The 18923-nt window shown below is 42.8% G+C and overlaps 1 protein-coding gene across 2 annotated transcripts in view; it reads right to left on the bottom strand.

Moving 5' to 3' along the window:
• STAG1 (STAG1 cohesin complex component) overlaps window positions 1–12825 on the bottom strand; it is a 112385-nt gene extending 99560 nt beyond the window's left edge. For both annotated transcript variants that reach the window (XM_088669722.1, XM_035132395.3), the window contains exon 1: window positions 12624–12825. The gene's annotated coding sequence lies outside the window, so the exon portion shown is untranslated. The remainder of the gene's footprint in view (window positions 1–12623) is intronic.
• Window positions 12826–18923: the final 6098 nt, after the last annotated feature.

Below are 18923 nucleotides of genomic sequence, written 5' to 3'. Positions count from 1 at the left end.
GGGAGCGTTTCCGCGACTGGGCTGTGCAGCCGCGAAAGCAGTCCCCGGCTACCGGAAGCCGGGGGTTGTATTGATCTCATTTGTGTTTTGAATGGTAATGGTTGCATAACTTGTGTTAGTGTTTTGATGTCATATGCTCTTCCGGATGTATGAACTTTGTCCTTGGATTTGTTGTTTTAATTATTTTTGTTTTCTTATGATTGTTTGCTGTGCCTGACTCAGGGTCCTTGTTTCCCAGGAAAGGAGGAGGATGTGTCCGTTCCCCCCTGGACTATGTGGTCCGTCCCCCCCGTTGTTGTGTCTCATCCCTGTGATTACTCCCATCCGGTAGCGACCCATGAGGTATCCCATCCCCCCCTCTCCCCACCCTGTGGCTCCCCCCACCCCCCACCCAGGTCTCCACTCGGGATAGTATTTAAAGTAGAGTAGAGGCTGTGACGGATTGGCCTGGTGGGCAAAAGAACTCCAGGGTGCAGAGAGTTAAACCCCAACCTCCTGGATAAATGACGCATTCCATTCCTGAGGGGCGGGACTGCCAGGAGTTTAAAAGGAATGGGAGGCAGTTAATTTGGTTGAGAGGGTTGTGGGAGCAAGGGAGAGTGTGGGTAGGCGTAGGAGATCTTAAAGTGTTCTGAGGAGTTTAATTGAATTATATTATCTAGCCATTGTTAATTGAAACTAAGAATACGATCTAAGAACCTGTACACATGAAACCATTACGCATTTAAAAGTCATCTAGTCAAAATAAAGCTTTCTTAAATGTTAGTGGATGTGCTTAGTTATTCCAGCTGGGTATCTAATCTCACAGAAGTGGTGGCTCAATAGAAGACAAAACTTACCTCGGGAATAGAGGCAACGGTTTGTGTCTTAGAGTTACACTGAGGAGGCTTAGGAGGGTAACCTGGGGTGCTACAAAGTTGCCAGAGTGGAAAGGGCAAACTTTTGCAGTGGGGAATCAAACTGAGTGAGACTCTCACTGTAGGCAGGAGGTTATTCCGTCAAACAGCCTAGAGTTTCTCATGATACCAGGCCACGTAAGCTGGAAGACTCTCTTTACTAAGAAACCCACAAGTAAAAGGGTTTTATCTTAAGGCGGCAGGAGAAGAGGGAGGGTGGTTTCCCCCCTGGATTCCTGTGTCACATTTTTAGTAATAGAGAGGGAGGAGCTTTCGTTACAGAGGCCTAGTTTGTAGACTGTAGAGCTGAGGCCTAGTCTGTAAAGTAGAGCCGAGCCCTAGTCTGTAGGCTTTAGAGGCAGGGCCTAGTCTTTCGGCCTTGGCTTGGACTAGTATTTAAATGCGAGCTGAGGCCTCCATCCTATATCTCGATTCCTTGGCCCCGGCCTGACTCTGTGGGTTGTCTGGTAATGGCCACCTTGGTGGTTTCTGTTGCTCGGTTGATGTCATTATTTGGCACCACCCTTCAGAGCTTTTGCTGGTGACAGAGCGCGGTCTGCTTTTCTATTGAATGCTGCTGGAGTCTTCAGAGCTTCTGCTGGTGATGTCTAATTTGTGCGCCACTTTTTTGTGTGTTTAATCATTATTTTAGGTATGAAAGGTATGGTTTTTTGGGGGGGAAATTATGCCAGATTCCCTCCCTTTGTCCTAATTTGATGCAATTCGGTTCAGCGGTTACGGTGAAAGGCTGGGACATATATATACACACACACACATACATATACATATACTGTATGTAGATCAATCATATATATATATATATATATATATATATATATATATATATATATATATATGACATGGTTTAGTGCTCAGATTTAGGAATTGTTTAGGAATAGTGTCAATTTAAATCAGCATCATTTTTAGCTCATTTAGATAACTGTGATTTACCGTATTTTTCCATGTATAACGCTAGGGGCGGGGTTAATCAAAAAATTAGGTTTAAAATTGGGGCTTGTCTTATACACAGATAGTGCTAAGGGGTGTTTTCTTAATTTGGAGTCTCCAAAAATAGGGGGTGTCTTATACATGGAAAAATACGGTAAATCAATCCACCCTGCTTTGGGGGTCATGAACCCCTTATGAAAAAACCATTTCTAACCAATTTGATCTTTCTCGCTGTTCTAGCATTTTATCTGTAAAAGAGAATAATCTGCCTCAGATTGTTTATTTTAGGAAATTTTTAAAATGCAGTGATTGTAATATGTGAGCATAAGCAACACTGAACAGATATTGCCTGAAATATGATCCAGAGTCTGGAGAAACTAACATATCAATTTGATTCAACAAATGCTGAATTGCAATACAAAATTATATACCAAAATGACAAAAAGGAGTTTTTCTTCCCCTACTGCTCTTGAGACCTTCTCTCCCCACAAGAACAGCAGGGAGGAGTCAGAGGTTCAGGCCAACAAAAATAATTAGAACAGCCTTTTCATCCAGCATTCAGCCATCAGGTTTTGCACTTCTTACAGAATCATGCACATTTGTAGTTGCAGTGCTTCAACCTAGAGCATTTTTACAAGGGTTTCTGAATGTTATGTAAGTGTTAATAAAGGTGATCCTTTCCTGATTTTGAAATACAGAAAAATCCTGTGTAACAATGAGATACCTTCCATATATTAGAGAAAAAGTAGAGGACCACTGTTTAAGATGCTGGAAGTTTCTGCTTACATTTGTATATCTTAGTATTAGGTAGCAAAACACCAAGGAATGAAATGGCATAAACAACTGCCAAGGGAAATCTTCCTTCATGTCCAATGCCCTAAACCTCCTGTGTTAGCACATAAATTCACAACACACAGTCTCAACTGCACTCTAATTAATGATTATTTCTTGACTTGTCTCAATCAGAAACTTTAAAATCTGAAAAAGGTGTCCCCCTCGCACCCACTAATCATTCTGCAAGATCTTTTCTTTGCTAATAGGAAGGCTTTCTGAAAAACAGTCCTCCTCTTTGGTAAAGCAGTGGCCTTTTGACTCTACAACATTGAATAGCTATTCAATCACAGCTAAAATGTCAGCCTCCCTGCATTAACTCCTTCAACCCCTTCTGGCAACAGCAAAGTATAGAGTCCAGAATAGCTGGTTAATCAGAGAAGCCAATTCCAGTTATCTTAAGAGTTCTATCCATGTACTTTTAATTCGTCCCGCGAGTCACTTTGTATAGCGAAAGATTCATTTTGCAAAGCGGCTCCCATAGGAACGCATTGAAGTGCGGTTTCCCATAGGGTGCCTCGCAAGACAAAAAAAAAAAATGTCTTGCGAGGCACCCTATAGGACGAAAAAATTCGTCTTGCGAAGCGGGCCATAGAAACTTTGTCTTGCGAGTCTCCATTGAAATCGCAAAACGCATTCGTCTTGCGAAAAATTCATCTTGTGAGGCATTCGACTAGCGAGGTACCACTGTATGTTCTGAATTTTACTAAACAGGATTCACACAGATATCTGTTCCCTGTGTAAGGGTAACTACATTATAGGGCTATAGTCTAGCACATGGCATCCTCCCAATTGATACAATCATCTCATATTGAACTGTGAAGCATAGTACCTGTGCTAGGAACAATTGAAATATCACAGAATTTGCCTTGCATCAGATCAGACAATTAGTTCATTCTGCTCCATATTTTCTGCACTGGCTGACAACAGTTCTCTTTGGCTTCTGGTAGGCTGAGAAGAAATCCCACCTGAAATGCCAAGGCTTGAACCTAGGATCTTTTGTATGCAAATATGTGCCCTATCCCTTAGCTATAACACTTTGGTAATAAACATCATCCACTAAGTCACCAAGCAAGTGTTTTTTCCTCAAATTTGCCTTGCATCCTATAATGTTAATGCAGTCTTTAAAACAGGCCAATTTACCAAGTAAATGTTCATACACCTTGAGTATACTAGTTTGCTACTTTGGGGTAAACACTAAGGATCAAACAGATGTCTACAATCAATTAGTTTGGTATTTTTAGTTTTCATTATATATTTTTTCACATTAGAAAAAATATATGCAGCTTACATATGTTAAGTACATCTGTACATAGGATTCTTACCCACCACAGCCATCTGCATTTGTTAAATTACCACCTTTCCTGAGATAAAAGGTTTAGTTTGTTTCACTGCAGCATTTAATGCATGATAGAACTTCATAGTGTTTGTGGGATACAGCATGTGGTTTTTAAAGGCTATTTTTAAGGGAATGGTAGATGAAGCTTAATTTTAACTGGAGAAAGGGGGAAATTTAACATGTTAAGATGTTTCCCAACCTTGTGCCTCCAGATGTTTTGGGACTACAACTCCCATCATCCCTAGCTAGCAAGACCAGTGGTCAGGAATGATGGGAATTGTAGTCCGAAAACAGCTGGAGGCACAAGGTTGGGAAACACTAAGCTGCATTGTAACTGTAAATGTAGCACACAATATGAGCATCAGCAGCTAGTGGTGCAGAGCTGCAGAACCATCCTATCAACACCAGTATCACTACTATGGTGAATTCATGATAGCGTGGAGGACACTATCCAGTACTCACATGTAGTATTAGACTCAGTGTACATGCAGCTCTGATCTCTGATACTGAGAGTTAAGTATGAAACAGAGGGATTGGAGATCAAACCCCTGCTCAGCCATTAAGCTGATCAGGTATCAGGTGGCCCAAGGCCAACTCTCTTTTTAACCTGCCCCATTAGAATTCTTATTTAAACAAAGTGGGTTAACTTCACAGCCATCATCCTTAACTCCTTGGACCAGGCATGTCCAAAGTCCATTTTGAGGGTCTAATCCAGTCCGCCATAAAATCCTAAAAAAACCCTCAACAACTTCAATCCCAGAAAAAAGCTCTCAACACTCTCAACCCTAAAAAAAGCTCAACAACTTCGGGGTAAAATAAATAACCACAACAATTTCAAACCTAAAAAAGGGTCAACAATTTTGGTTGGCCCTTAACTTCATCAAATGTGGCCCTCTTTGAAAAAAGTTTGGATACCACTGTCCTGGACAAAGGTGATCAAACAACTATAACTTTAAGAACTATGCCTGAATTTGCTTTTTCCTCTCTTCCTTCCCCACCCTTTTCCTTTTCTTTTTTTAAGACTGTAAGCCTCATACAGGTACTTTCTTAAGTTTTTACTGATATATAAGCCACTCTGGTTTTTTTTTAAAATGAAGGGAGAATGCTTCATCATATATAGTGCAAGCAGCTGGGGTTTGCAGCACAACTGGATAGCAGGTAGGGGGCCTGTGAACCTATTTACACCACAGTCAGGCTGTGCTCTTGCCTGATTCATCCATTCAATGTTGCAGCATGTTCTCTGGCTCATTAGAACAGATGCAAAACTACACCAAGACACTTGAGCAGCAGAAGGGATGAATGTATATGCATTATTTGTATATGTATGGCATATGACATATGGCAATGTACCATACTTTGGACTTAACTTGTGGCATATTTTGGTTTTGAGTTCTGCCTGCAATAGGCAAAAACCTTACCGGCACTTGCAAAGACCTACTGCAATGAATTGTTAAGAGTAAACTGCACAGTTCACTGCACACAGCAAAAATAAAGATGCAGTACAGTTAGAAGTATGCAAGAGCAAATGGGAAGAGGGGAGAGGTGGTTGAAAAGAAAATAAAGGCAACAGGAATAAGGACCTACTGGAAGAAAGGGAGGTAGAAAGATTCTTTTTTCAAGTTTTTAAAAAAGACAAGACCTATCGGTAAATTTTCAAGTAGTGCAATTGATGGCTTCATCTCTGCATTTCTGGATTTACTGGCCAGTGTTTTTAGCAGATAAAGGTAAGTGCATCAGCAAATCAGCTGCTGAGTTGGGGTGGGAGGGGGAGTTGTGTTAGTGAACCTGTTAATGTATAATAATAGCATATACAGTTGGTGTCTGATGGCAACATAGTATAAACCTTGTTTCATACCTATGGAGGCATATCAAAATAAATATCTATATTTTTTTTAAAGGCGTATCAAGGACTTTCACAATTATCCCTGAGTGGAAGCAGATCTCCAGACCAAGCCAACATGCAACCGATCATTTTATTTGTAGTTAACTTCTGGAGTTGCCAACATGATGTTAAAAAGCACCACAGCACACCAGAGGCATGCAATGGTACCCAGCAGGTGATCTACTCTCCTCTGTGCTGAATTGCTCATCAATTACTCTTCTGACTGCTCAGGTCCCAGTCCCTCCTTGTTCAGCCTTCAATGTCTGCACCCGCTCCATTTCCTTTCTGATTGGGCAAGCTTTGGAACCCACAGAAAAAGACGATGAGAAAAAGCAAATGAATCAGTGTTAAACTAGTGTGCCTCTGTCACTGCTAGATGTGAGGTGAGAACATTCTCTGATTATTTGAGAATATTCTCTGCTAGAAAATTCTCTGGAGAATATTCTCCACAAACTGTAAATTCTGTGTCGTCTACACAGCAGCTTTAAATGTACATACCTCTTTAATCGAGAATATTCTCCAAAAGATTATTCTCAAGAATTTAACATCACTAGTCACTTCACAGAAAAAGTATGCTTGTGTAGAGGGGACTGTGTGTGGCTAGGATGAACAGAACAATTATACATAAGTCTACCCAGAAGCAAGCATGTAGGCATGCTTTCGATTCCAGCCTTAGGAAAGAGGGGGACAGATGAAGATAGAGTAAGACAGGACTCCTTCACTTTTAATACTTTCTAGGAGAGGGAATTTCAGCAGATGTTGCTTGTCATGGAACTTAGGCAACTGTCCAAGGTTCAGGACTAGTGTTAGAAACTCAGATATATAAGCTACCGGTAATTTCCAAATGGCACCTCAGTTACAGTTGCCACAACAAAATGTCTTAAGAATCATTTTTTTCTGGAATGAATAATAATTATTACTATTACCGCTGTTGTCATTTCTATACTGCTTTATATTTTAAAGGGGAAGAAAATCTCAAAGCGGTTTACAACACATTAAAACGTCAAATAAAGCAATCCAGAAAAAAACAAATTCAAGCTTCAAGGAAAATATTTCAGATCCTTGTCTAAGTGACGTTTTACTTTCCCCATATTTATTTACCTACTTAATTTGTATAGCTGCCCCATAGAAGACGTATTCTAGAAAGCTAGTGTGGTGGAGTGGTTCTAGTGTCGGACTAGGACCTGGAAGATCAGAGTTCAAATCCCAACTCATTCATGAAGCTCAATGGGTGACCTAGGACCAATCACAGCCTCCTAATCTACCTCACAGGGTCAGTGTAGGGATTAACTGAGGAGGGGGTGAACCATGTGAAAAATGTGGGATATAAATACAATAAATAAGCTCCTCTGCTCACCTGCTTAAGAAAGCTGGGCGGGCCAGCCAGATGGAAATGTCAGTTGCCTACCTGGCATACAGAGATCTCCCAAGTAGTCACAACTGGACCCACACCTGTCGCAAAACATGCCTGGCACCTGGGGAATTTCTAATGCTGTTCAGGACCTGTACTTTGCATCTGGTCACCCAAGAGGTGGATGAGAAATGCAGAGTAATCTTATGTAGTTTTACTCAGACCTAAATCCCACCAAGTTAAATGGACCTTACTTGCATATAAGAATGCAAAGGACTGCAGCCTTGTGTTCAGTTTCATGGGCAAGTTGAACCCCACCAGTGAAATTGGTATTTTACTATGTGAAGTGGGGTCAAATATTTGCTTTTTGGTATTTGGGGCTAAGACCCCATCTGTGTCATATATTGTCCTTTTTGACTGGGCACACTTACCATGGCAGCCATTTTGTGGTGGGGCTCACAAGTTTCTCAAATTTCCAAATGCACCCATGTGTCCAAGAAGGTTGGTGATCGCTGGTAACCTCATCTTTACAATAATGTTGTGGGAACAGCTACATAGTTAATTAGTGTCTTGGTCAATTCTTTTAATACTAATCATCATTAAACAAATAATACATCACAAGCCTTGACTAAATAACTAGGCAAGATCATCTGATAATAGGTGTCTCTTCCTGTGCATGAAGTTGAGTTACCAGTTTCACTATACCAGTAATTGCTTTTGAATATCTTTTGACTCATGTAATATCTTTTGAATTATACTGTATGTGTTAAAATTTAAGATTGTTTTTTATTTAAAAAATTCAATGAAATCAAGTTGTTATGATAGATATAATTTTCTTTTCCCATAATGTGTTTCAACAATATAGTTCAAAAAGTGAACCAAACAGATTCCTTTAGAAGACTGTGTAAAAGAAATGATCTAACAAGTTTGAATTTACTAATTATATTACTCATTTATTATTTATTTATTTGTATTTTATGTATTGTGTTTTTGTATTACCTTGTTTTGATGGAAAACAGCCTGTAACTATTTTGGCAAAGGGTGGTACAGTATAGCAACATCTTGATAGACAAATAAGTAACAGTATCAGGTATATCCACCAGAAACCAACAAGCCATATTGTAGTTGCCAATCCCCTGAATGATGCTGCTTATTCAAATAGCAGCAGCTCAAAAGTCTAACAAAATACTAATGGTTTAATATTCTGGTTAATAAAGTGATTATTAAAATCACAGTTCCTCATTTTAGACACAAAAGAGAACTGTATTATAAGCTAAGCATGATTGGTGAGATAAGAGGCATGGGAAGAGATAAGAAAAGAGCATGAGGCTGACAGTTATTCCTAGTTTACTCAACTATGGTTTACCCACCCAGGAACATACATCTAAATGTGGCTACAAGCAACAATGAGTTTGTCCTACCGGTACCTTCACTGCACCTTCACTGCTGGAGGCAGTATGCCTTTGAATACAAATTACTGGGAACTGCAAGCTAGGAGAGTGCCATTGCACTCAGGTCCTGCTTGCAGGCTTCCCATAGGCATCTCTTGGCCAACTATGAGAATCGAATGCTGCACCAGATAGACCAGGCATCCCCAAACTGCAGCCCTTCAGATGTTTTGGCCTACAACTCCCATGATCCCTAGCTAACAGGACCAGTGGTTGGGGAAGATGGGAATTGTAGTCCAAAACATCTGGAGGGCTGAAGTTTGGGGGTGCCTGAGATAGACCTTTGGTCTACAGGGCTCTTCTAATGTTCTTTGGATTGCACAGGAAGCAAATTAAGTAACAACAAAGTGCATGTACACGAAAGCTCATATCAATGACAAACTTAGTTGGTCTCTAAGGTGCTACTGGAAGGAATTTTTTTATTTTGTTTCAACAAAGAGATAATTTTGCATTTCAGCTAACCCTGGCCCCAAATCATCTAGTACTGCTTTCACTGAGGCAACTTCTACACACCTGAAGGGTTGGGGGAGAACGAAAATAGAAATGCAACTCCATAAATGGCAATGTGAAGTGATAATTTCAATGAAATCCAGATTGCAACTTTTTGACACAATGCAGGAAAAAACCCTGAAGCTCTACTGAAATGAATTCAAGCAATACACACACATATGTATTCAGGTTAACACGTTTAAATGGGTGTTTAAAATCCTTGTTTGAGTTTACAATTGCATCCTTTAGGTCAGTGGTGTCCAAACATTTTTCACAGAGGTGCAGATTTGATGAAGTGAAAGGCCATGAGGGCCGACCAAAATTTGTGACCTTTTTTTTTTAGTTGAAGTTGTTGAGCTTTTTTTAGGATTTTACCCCAGGCTTGGGACCCCGAAATGGACTTTGGACATGCCTGCTTTAGGTATAAGAACAACAAACTCAACAAAGTTTGTACCCTTCTCTCAAAGAAGCTGACTGGGCCCCAAACCAAGGGCAGACTTTGGTTATCTTTCATTACATGGCACCCTGTGCGAGCCCAAAATTTGGCTCCCCTAAATGGATCTTCTCAATTTTGCGCCCCATCAGCTTGGCACCCTGTGGGACGGCAACCACCCACCCACCCACAGCCCTAAAGCTGATGCTGCCCAAACACACACACTGGTTACATTCAATCTAGCATATTGTATGCCTCTAAAGATATTTCAGGAACTTCAAATCTGCTCAAAATGTGACTACGTAAGATGCTAGTAGAATCCTAATAGTTTGCTCATGTTACAATCAAATATTATCGGTTTGATTGATTGTATTTTCCTGTTGATATTCTAATCAAAGTGCCAGGCATCAGGTACTCTACATCCTCATCATCCCTGACCACCAATCATGCTGGCTGGGGCCCTGGTGGAAGTCCAAAACCTCTGAAGAGCACCAGATTGGGAGAAGCAGCCCCAGAGTGCAGGATCCAAACCAATGGATGCAGATGACATGAAATGGGATTTTAATTAATCATCAGGAACAACTTCCTAATGGTACAAGCTGTCTGACAGTGGAACAGACTGCTTAGAACGTAGCTAATAGAAGTTTAAGCAGAGGCTGGTTAGCAGCCTATCAGGTATGCTGCCTGTAGCAGCAGATTTCCTATATTTAGCAACAGCTGGACTAATTACCTTTAAGGTCCCTTCCCATATTTACAGTAACTTTTCTCTTAATGTTTTTATGTTGACCAGTTGTGGTTTCACTAGGTATTCAGTTTTAACTGTTCTATAATTGTTCGCTGTACTGCTCTTAAATTGCTGGTTGTAAGTCATCTTGTGAGGTCTTTAGGTTGTATCCAATTTAACAAGTTTGAAATTAATGATCCCAATATGTCCATTATTTTCAATAGATCTTCTCTGAGCAGAACATTGGGGAAAACCTTTTGTCCTAAAAAGCAGAGTTTAAATGTTTTAAACAAATAAGCTGTAAATAAATTTAATTAGGAATCTTGAGCTATGTCCAATATTGCATTAAAGCAAATTTCCCAGTATTTTATTTTAAGCAAATCTTCAGAAGGTTAAATGTATTATATTATTCCAATGGGTGGTTGCTCAATCATTTTCAGAGGAACGTCAACAGTTAAAGAGTTGGGTGAAACCATTCTGGTTCTTACATGAACAGCTTTTTCTGTATTACTAATTTGGCTTATCACACTTCATGTATTTATTTAGGACCCACCCTAGGTGTGGTTGTATTTTGTTTTATTAAACTGCTTTACTTTTGAATTTTACATTGTAGTGACCCACCTTAGGACCTTCTGGTGAAGGAAAATAAATCTAAAAATATCCTCCTCCTCCAGTGGAACAAAAAGAGAACATTCCAATCAACTTCTTAATTGCAAAGCACTTATCTATATTCTATTCATCAAAACTCACAATATTCATTGAGATTCTGCAACATGTTCAAAAGTATTGACTATTTAACAATACACAATATTTCAACCCTAGGAAGAGCACTACCTAAAAAAAAAGTGTGAATAAGTTTATAGTGTATATGAGTTGATGTTCTGGTTTTGGACAAGAACAAAATGTTCTATAATATAAAGGAGATAAATTATTCTTTGGTACACGGTTGTAAGATTATATAAAAATGAAAGCTAACTTTTATTGGCCTATCTCTTGACTCACATGTTTTCCTCTCAAGTAAGTACTGCATTGCCTATTCAAATCAGTGATGAAAACATTCCTGGAAGGTAATATGTGTGTGTCGCCCCACCCCCCACATTCTACCATTCCCTACTGCTGTTATATGATCCACTAGTTGCTGCATGTCCCATAGTCACAGCTAGTCTTCCTGTAGGGTACGCCGTCTAGCACAAGATGACCTGTGTTCCAGTCAATACAACTTGTAGAACATTCTTAAGTTATGCCACCAGGCAGGAACACAAAGATCCAAGGTGATCTTTAACACCAGAATGGAACTTCTGGCGCTTACTGCTTTGGTCACCTACCAACCAATTATTCCACTCCACCAAAGCGAAACATCCTAAGTGGCCACTCTCCACTTACTCCAACTTGTACCCAGCGTCAACCCATCACCCTACAGTATTGACCAGCGTTTACTAGAAATCTGCCTCTAAATCTCTTCCCCCTTCAAGAACCAGAGTTGCAACCAGGAGCTAACACTTGATATCTCCCGCAACTGTTCAGTCCAACTCAGTCCCGCTATTTTAGGAATCTTCTCCGATTCCGCCTCGGCCAACCCCCTCGGGGATCAACGCTACCCCCAAATGGCCTCCCCATTTCCGCCTTCCACCGCCTTGGCGCTGCCCTGCTAACGTTCTCGCCCGCCACCGGTTTTCACGATCCCATCCCAGTGTCCCCGCTGTGTGGGCCCTCTGCCTCTCCCGGCTCCACATCCACGGCGTCGCCAGTGGCAAACAACCCACCCACCCACCCCCGGGAGAGAAAGCGAGGGCAGCGTGATCGACGTTTTCTCGCTCAGCGCCGCCGCCCGGCCGAGAACGAGCCGGGGAAAGAGCGCTTGAGAGTGAGGGAAGGCGGGCAGGCCCCGCGCGGGGGCGGGTGCACAGCGGCGGCGGGCTCCGGGCCCAGAGAAGGCACTGGCGGGGTCGGGGAGGCGAGGCCGCCCCGTGGGGCCGCCGCCCTTCCATTGTCACCCCGGCCCCGCAGGGAGGGAAAAGAAGGGCCGGGCCGGGAGGGAAAGAGGGCCGCCACCCGGGAGGAGCCACCTCCTCGGGCGAGAGCCGCCCGCCCGCTCCCTCCCTCCCTCCCCGCTTTCGCTCTGGCTGCCGCCCGCTGGCCCGGCCCGAGTGTGAGCGAACGAGCGAGCGAGGCAGAGAGCGCGAGCGGGAGAGAGAGCGGGCCCGCTGCCCCCGCCCCTTGCGCCTCCATCTTGGATCTCAGCCTCGGAGCCCCCCTCCCTCCGCCCGCGCTGACTGCGTTACCTCAGCTGGGCCAGCGCCCCCGGGAATCCTACGGTGCCACGGGAGAAGGGTCCAGGCGGGCCGGGGCCAAGCCGGGCCGGAACGAACAAGCGGCGGTGCCGGGGGCCGCACCTCAGTAGAGCCGCAATCCTAAACCGCCATCTGGCGGCATTTCCTACCCGCCAATGGCGCAGCCGCCGCCGTCGCCAACCAGACCCAGCGCGCCTCCTGCCGGCCGCATCTGTCCACTACTCGAGCAGGCCCCGCCCGGCGGGGAAGGCGCCCAAAACAGCTTTCGCGCGAAAATGTGCGCGCAAGCGCGCTACTTTTCTGGCCCCGTTCACTCACCGTACACCTTCTGTCTGCGCGCGCAGCGAGTCGACCTCCGGACGGAAGTGGTCTACGTGACACTTCCGTCCTGGCAGGGGGTGGTCGGGCGGCCCCTCCGCCATTTTTATGCGCGCTTCCGGGTAGGGTTAAGGCGCGTCCCCGAAGCGTTCCTGTGTTTGCGAGCTGTGTTGCCGCTCTCGAGCTTAACAGCAGAGGGAGCCGACAGCTTTATGGCTGCGCAAATGCAGACGGAGAGTTATTTATTTTTAATCGCTATTATAATGTGATTTACAGTTCAGGAAACGCGGGATGCATACAGAGAAAATAAATATTTACGATCGTTTCTTCTAGCAAAAGCCATATTTAGAGCATTTCGTTATTCGTTTAAAGTGCAAGTGAAGAACTTCTATTTTTAGCAGTTTCCCGCATTAATTTCAAACATTGTCATGAAAGGTATGGTTTGAGGGAGGGAATCAGAAATGGTCCCAGGTGACTGAGCTAATAAATAACTTCTACAAAGAAAGAAAAAAGATATTTTAGGAACATGAGTTTACCTACGGAAGACTGGGAAAAAGTTAAGAACAGATTATATCACTCAGGCCAAGTGATGATCAAAACGCAATATTCTGTCCTCAGATTGATATATTTAAAACGATACAGTACATAGAACTGATAACCGTACTCCTGGCATGTTGTATACTGCAGCCTGGTTAGAATATTACCTGTAAATAGGGTCATATATCATTTAGTCTCTCTCCCCCCCCCTCCAGTAACTTACAATACTAGAAGTAAAATAAAAAAAAATTCCTTCAGTAGCACCTTAAAGACCAACTAAGTTTTTATTTTGGTATGAGCTTTCGTGTGCATGCACACTTCATACCAAAATAAAAACTTAGTTGGTCTTTAAGGTGCTACTGAAGGAATTTTTTTTTATTTTACTTCGATCCAGACCAACACGGCTACCTACCTGTTACAATACTAGAATACATGTGTCCTCTAATCATGGACAGCAGAGGATTGGATAGTGAGGAGGGAGAAATAGGTCAGGCTGGTATAGAATCAAGAGCTCCCCCACACCTCTTCCTCTTGCCTCCATCTGCTGCTCCACTGTCTCCCAGGACCAGGTAAGGATTAGGAGGAGCAGGAGGTTACATCCAGGTGGAGTCTACACCTGTTTGTGTGCAGCTCAGATGCAGGAGATAGATACATAAGCCAAGGTTAGCGGCAGAACCTCTGTTGCAGCAGACATTAGACTGGTGGACATGCCTTTCCCTGACTTGTAAGTTTACTTTTAACAATAAATAGAATTATCTACTCTCCACATTCTGTGCCTGTCAGCCCCATGACACCCTTACACAATGTCATTAGCCACCATTCCCAACACTGCCCCAACTAGAGGCAGTCCAATATATTTTGCTGCTCCAGAATTGACTGTGTTGTGCACTCCAATCCAGTAACTATATAAAGATGTGGGGCACAACCTTTGAAGCGTGCACAGCCTTGTATAATCTACAACTTTCACCCTGGAAGGGATTCTCTCTGATCACATAATCATGTGCTCTAATGTCAGCCACAAAAATACTGCTGCTGTGAGCAATTGGTTGGGTTGCTCAGCTAGCTGTGGATCCAGCAGAGTCCCAGACATTATTTACTGGAAAATAAGTAGGGCTTGTATGACTCAGTTGTCAACTATTTTTTCCCTTTCCTTTTTCCTTGTACTGCTTTGTACATTTAACAACTTATAAGTACAGGTTGTCGGGAACTTGGGCACATGCACAGCTGTTAAAAGATGCATTTTCACATTAAGATGTCTTCCCCACTTTACATGTTCATAGCTGCCAAGTTTTCCCTTTTCTCGCGAGGAAGCCTATTCAGCATAAGGGAAAATCCCTTTAAAAAAGGGATAACTTGGCAGCTATGTACATGTTTGCTGTGGGAAACCGGTATACATACAGCAAGCACATTTGTCACATAGAATATGTGACTTCTCTTCATAAGTGTTTTATACAGATTGCTCTTAGACCAATCTCTTCAGGTATTAATCACAACAGATTGAAAGTCTTCTTTAAATCAGGGTAGCTAACCTGTAGCCTTCAATATGTTCTTGGAATTTCAGTTCTGATCAGCCACAGCCAGCATGACCAATTGCCAGAGATGATAACAGCTGTAATCTAACATCTGGAGTACCACTGGTTAGCTAAGACCAGTCTAAATGAAGTGTTACAGGATTGAGAGGTTGGACAAGATCAGTGGTTCCCAATTAGGGGTCCAGGGATCCCTGGGGGATCTGCAGCACCACCCCCTGCCAGGGACTCACTTATCTTGTTAATTGCACAGTGAAAGCCTTCCATGCATCATCCATCCTCTGCTCACAACCAGCACCTGCTTGCCAGTAGGGGAAAAACCTGTGAAAAAGTTGCTGGATGGCAAGTGAGCTGGGATTGGGCAAAAACCTCTAACACAGTTTCTTAGGGCTCTTGCAATTGAGGGGTGTGTGTGTGTGCACAAACGGCTTGCTCCATGGGGTAGATTCACATGCTTATCATTACAAAAAAATGTAAGGGATCCCTTCTCCTTGCTCTCTACTTTTTAACTTAAATAACTTCCAATTGCTTTCAACTATCAAGTTAATAGACTCTCCCATAGCTTGTAGGTAGGGTTTTCAGTGAAACTTGCCGTATGAGTTTGGGATTCTTGTCTCATCTTGGAAATCCAACAGGAAAAATAGCTAAGCCAGTGGTTTTCAACCAGTGTGCCATGGCACCTTGGGGTGCCTTAAATAATGGTCAGGGAATTTGCTCTATTCTCAGGGAAAAGCAGAGAACCAGAGAGCTGCATTTATGTTCTGAATAAATTGCAAGGTACTGTACCCTGGTCTGGGATCCCAGGGTTTAATCATTAATTGAACATCTCCAGCTTCCTCCTTGTCTGGAATGAAGATAGACTGTAGACTCCTTATGAGGTGATGGCAACCACCACCAAAGAAATTGGAGAACAAGGAAAGGCAGAAGCTTTCCTGAGGCCCCTCCCCCATCACTACAGAGGGTAGGCCTTTTCCCATCTCACCTGACTGAATACCATGTCATTTTAGGAAGGAGAAAAATAGGCCAGGGTGCTGTTTTGTGTGCGAGATTGGGCTGATGCCGAGAGGAGGAGACAGAGTGACTTTACCATGGTTTAGGCAGGAGGCATCCCTGGAAACTTAATGAAGAAACAAGATGTATTGGAGTGTTAATTACAAGATGTTCAGGTTGTATATATGTGAGAAATAAATTAATATATCCTGAAGACATCACTATCTCCAGCGACTTTCATTTCAAGAAAACAAAACCCTGGGTAAGAGCTGGAAACTCTGGAGTCTCTCGCCATTTGAAGATGGGTGCATACAATAGAGCCATAACAAATTGTTTTATTTGCTGTTTGTTTAAAAAAACATTTAAGAGGTTTATACTTGAACTGAGAGATTTCACTTATAAATTGTTGGTGAAATGTATCTCTGCCAGTGAAATAGATACCATTGACTGAATGTATTCATCCTACAGCAGCAAGGTGAGAACATGGGGAAGCCCACTTGCACAATAATGAATGTTGTTTTTACCTGATGGAGCAGCATGCCCGTATTGTAGCACAGAAAGATTAATCTGGAGAGATTATTCCAAGAGAAACAGTTCACTGCAAATAGATTAATACATTCTTTAGAACCATCATCCTACAGAGAAGGGAGAGAAGGGAAGCAGAGCTGTTCCATTGATTCTTCTCAAAGACTAGCTACCGGTATATTTGGCTCTTTCTTTACCATTGGCAAACAGCAGCCATTCCACAATAAAAACTGGTGCTTGAGTTTGTTGGTTTTCCCCTCTTCACTTGGTTTTTATTAATCTGTAAGCCATTCTGGTATCAATTTCAAATGACAGCAGAGTAAAAATGCCTCAAATAAATGAATGTTGCCAACTAGCAGAACAATACTAATAAGGCAGATACTGGCATGTACCTTGTGAAATTTTAGCTCTCTACTGGCTTCTGACCAGGGTTGGGGGTGGTAGTGGAGTGAAAGTATGAATTTAGTTTCACTGAGCTCTGGAGCCGGATCAGTGAATGAACTGAGTTAGGATGTAGCATAACTCTGTTTACCCCTCTCACATCCCCCAGCACATCCATTCCCACCCTTTTGCCCTCTACACTGGTATACCTTGTGCTGGCTTAATTTAAACTAGCAACTGGCATAAGTAGATGCACTGAGGTAAATAATTTATACTGGTTTAAAGCCAGTTTGACTTGTGGGTGGGGTGTGAGTGGTAGACCAGCTGGGAGAGGTTAGGATGTGATGTACCTGGGTTTGGGATTGCACTCTCACAATTTTGCCCTCTTCTGCAGCTTTTGTTATCTAAATGCGCTCAGTTACATTAATTTTCTTGCTATTTGAGAAACCAAAGGGCAACCACCTGGTATAATAAGTAGCAACAATCTTGTGTGTGCACACAACAATTTACAATAATAATTTTTATTTCCAGTGTGCTTTGGGCTAAGGAGAAATAACACATTCAAGACTGCAATCATAGGCACACTTACTTGAGAGTAAGTTCCACTGAACTGAGACTTGCTTTCTTAAAAACACTAACAGATTCCTCAAAAGTATAACAGTCTGCCCTTTGCCACTATACCTGGACTAAGATCCTATGCACACTCAGCAGGTCAACAACACAATAACTGCAGAAACCAAAAGCAAACATACCTGTACCACAACAGGCACTTTACAACATCCCAGTAACAATGGTATAATACCCCCCCACACACATTACCCATGACACAGCAATAGTCAGCTACTCAGAAAGAGATTGCTGTGACCCCCAACTCACTGCTGTGTGTAGGTACATCTATCTAAGCAAATTCATCCTGAATGCGATCCCCCTAGGCCAGGCATCCCCAAACTGCGGCCCTCCAGATGTTTTGGCCTACAACTCCCATGATCCCTAGCTAACAGGACCAGTGGTCAGGGATGATGGGAATTGTAGTCCAAAACATCTGGAGGGCCGCAGTTTGGGGATGCCTGCCCTAGGCCCTCCTGAAATTAATCAGTGAGGGCTACCTCATTCTACTCTAGGTGCTGAGCAGTACTTGACACAGTCAAGCACAAACTCCATTCCCTGACATAAAGGGCAGATTCACCAACTGAGTGCTTCTTTCTGATGTGGCTCTTCAAATGCCCATTTAAATTCCACAAGGAAGGTGGCATAATCATTAAGGAGGCAGGCAAGGCTCCAACACATATGGCAGGCAAAACAGGCTTCCGTTTGGTCTGCCAGAAAATCGATCAGCTGGAAGGCAATTGGACCAAAAAGCTAAGAAAGATTCATTGGGTTCTCAACAAATGTGTCTGGGAGGCTAATGAGACACTTTCCCTAGAAGGTATTTGGGTTGGTCTGAAGGTGGCAGCAGTTTGGGCTGCCTGGAGCTGGCCATGCAGGGCTGTATTCTCCGCCATTGGTTGTGCAATTTATGCTTGCAGCACACCTAATTATCTGCTGCCAGGGGGCTTCCTTCACACACAATTGGACTAAAAATGGTTCTGTAACAAAAACAACCTCAGTTTTATAGAGTTTCTGACCCAAAGTAAGAGTTTAGGTTTGGGCAGGGTGGGGCTAGCCTTCAGGATTTAACAATTCCCTGAACAGTTCTATGTAGGGTTCAGGCTGGAGACTCCAGTAGAGCAGAACTCAGATGTTGTTTCAGTATCAGTCAACCTCAGACTGATCCTTAAATAAGAGCTGCAGCTTTGAGTAGTTAGATCTAGCTTCTGTGAAAGAAAGCTCCTAATTTAAAGGGGTCCAGTCTGCTTTAGCAGTTGTCACCTCTGACAGAAAGGGGAGACCGTGCTTCTACTAGGCTTCCAAGCTGGAGTTCTTCAAGTCAGAGGAAGAAACATCATCACCATCATCTATTCCACTTTTTATTTTTAAGAAAAAATCTCAGAGTGGTTTGCAACACATTAAA

Source organism: Zootoca vivipara, chromosome 5 (assembly GCF_965207765.1).
Source record: "Zootoca vivipara chromosome 5, rZooViv2.hap1.1, whole genome shotgun sequence".
Lineage (NCBI taxonomy): Eukaryota > Metazoa > Chordata > Lepidosauria > Squamata > Lacertidae > Zootoca > Zootoca vivipara.
Note: the sequence above shows the minus strand (reverse complement) of the source record. Positions and strands in the feature narration are given on the sequence as shown.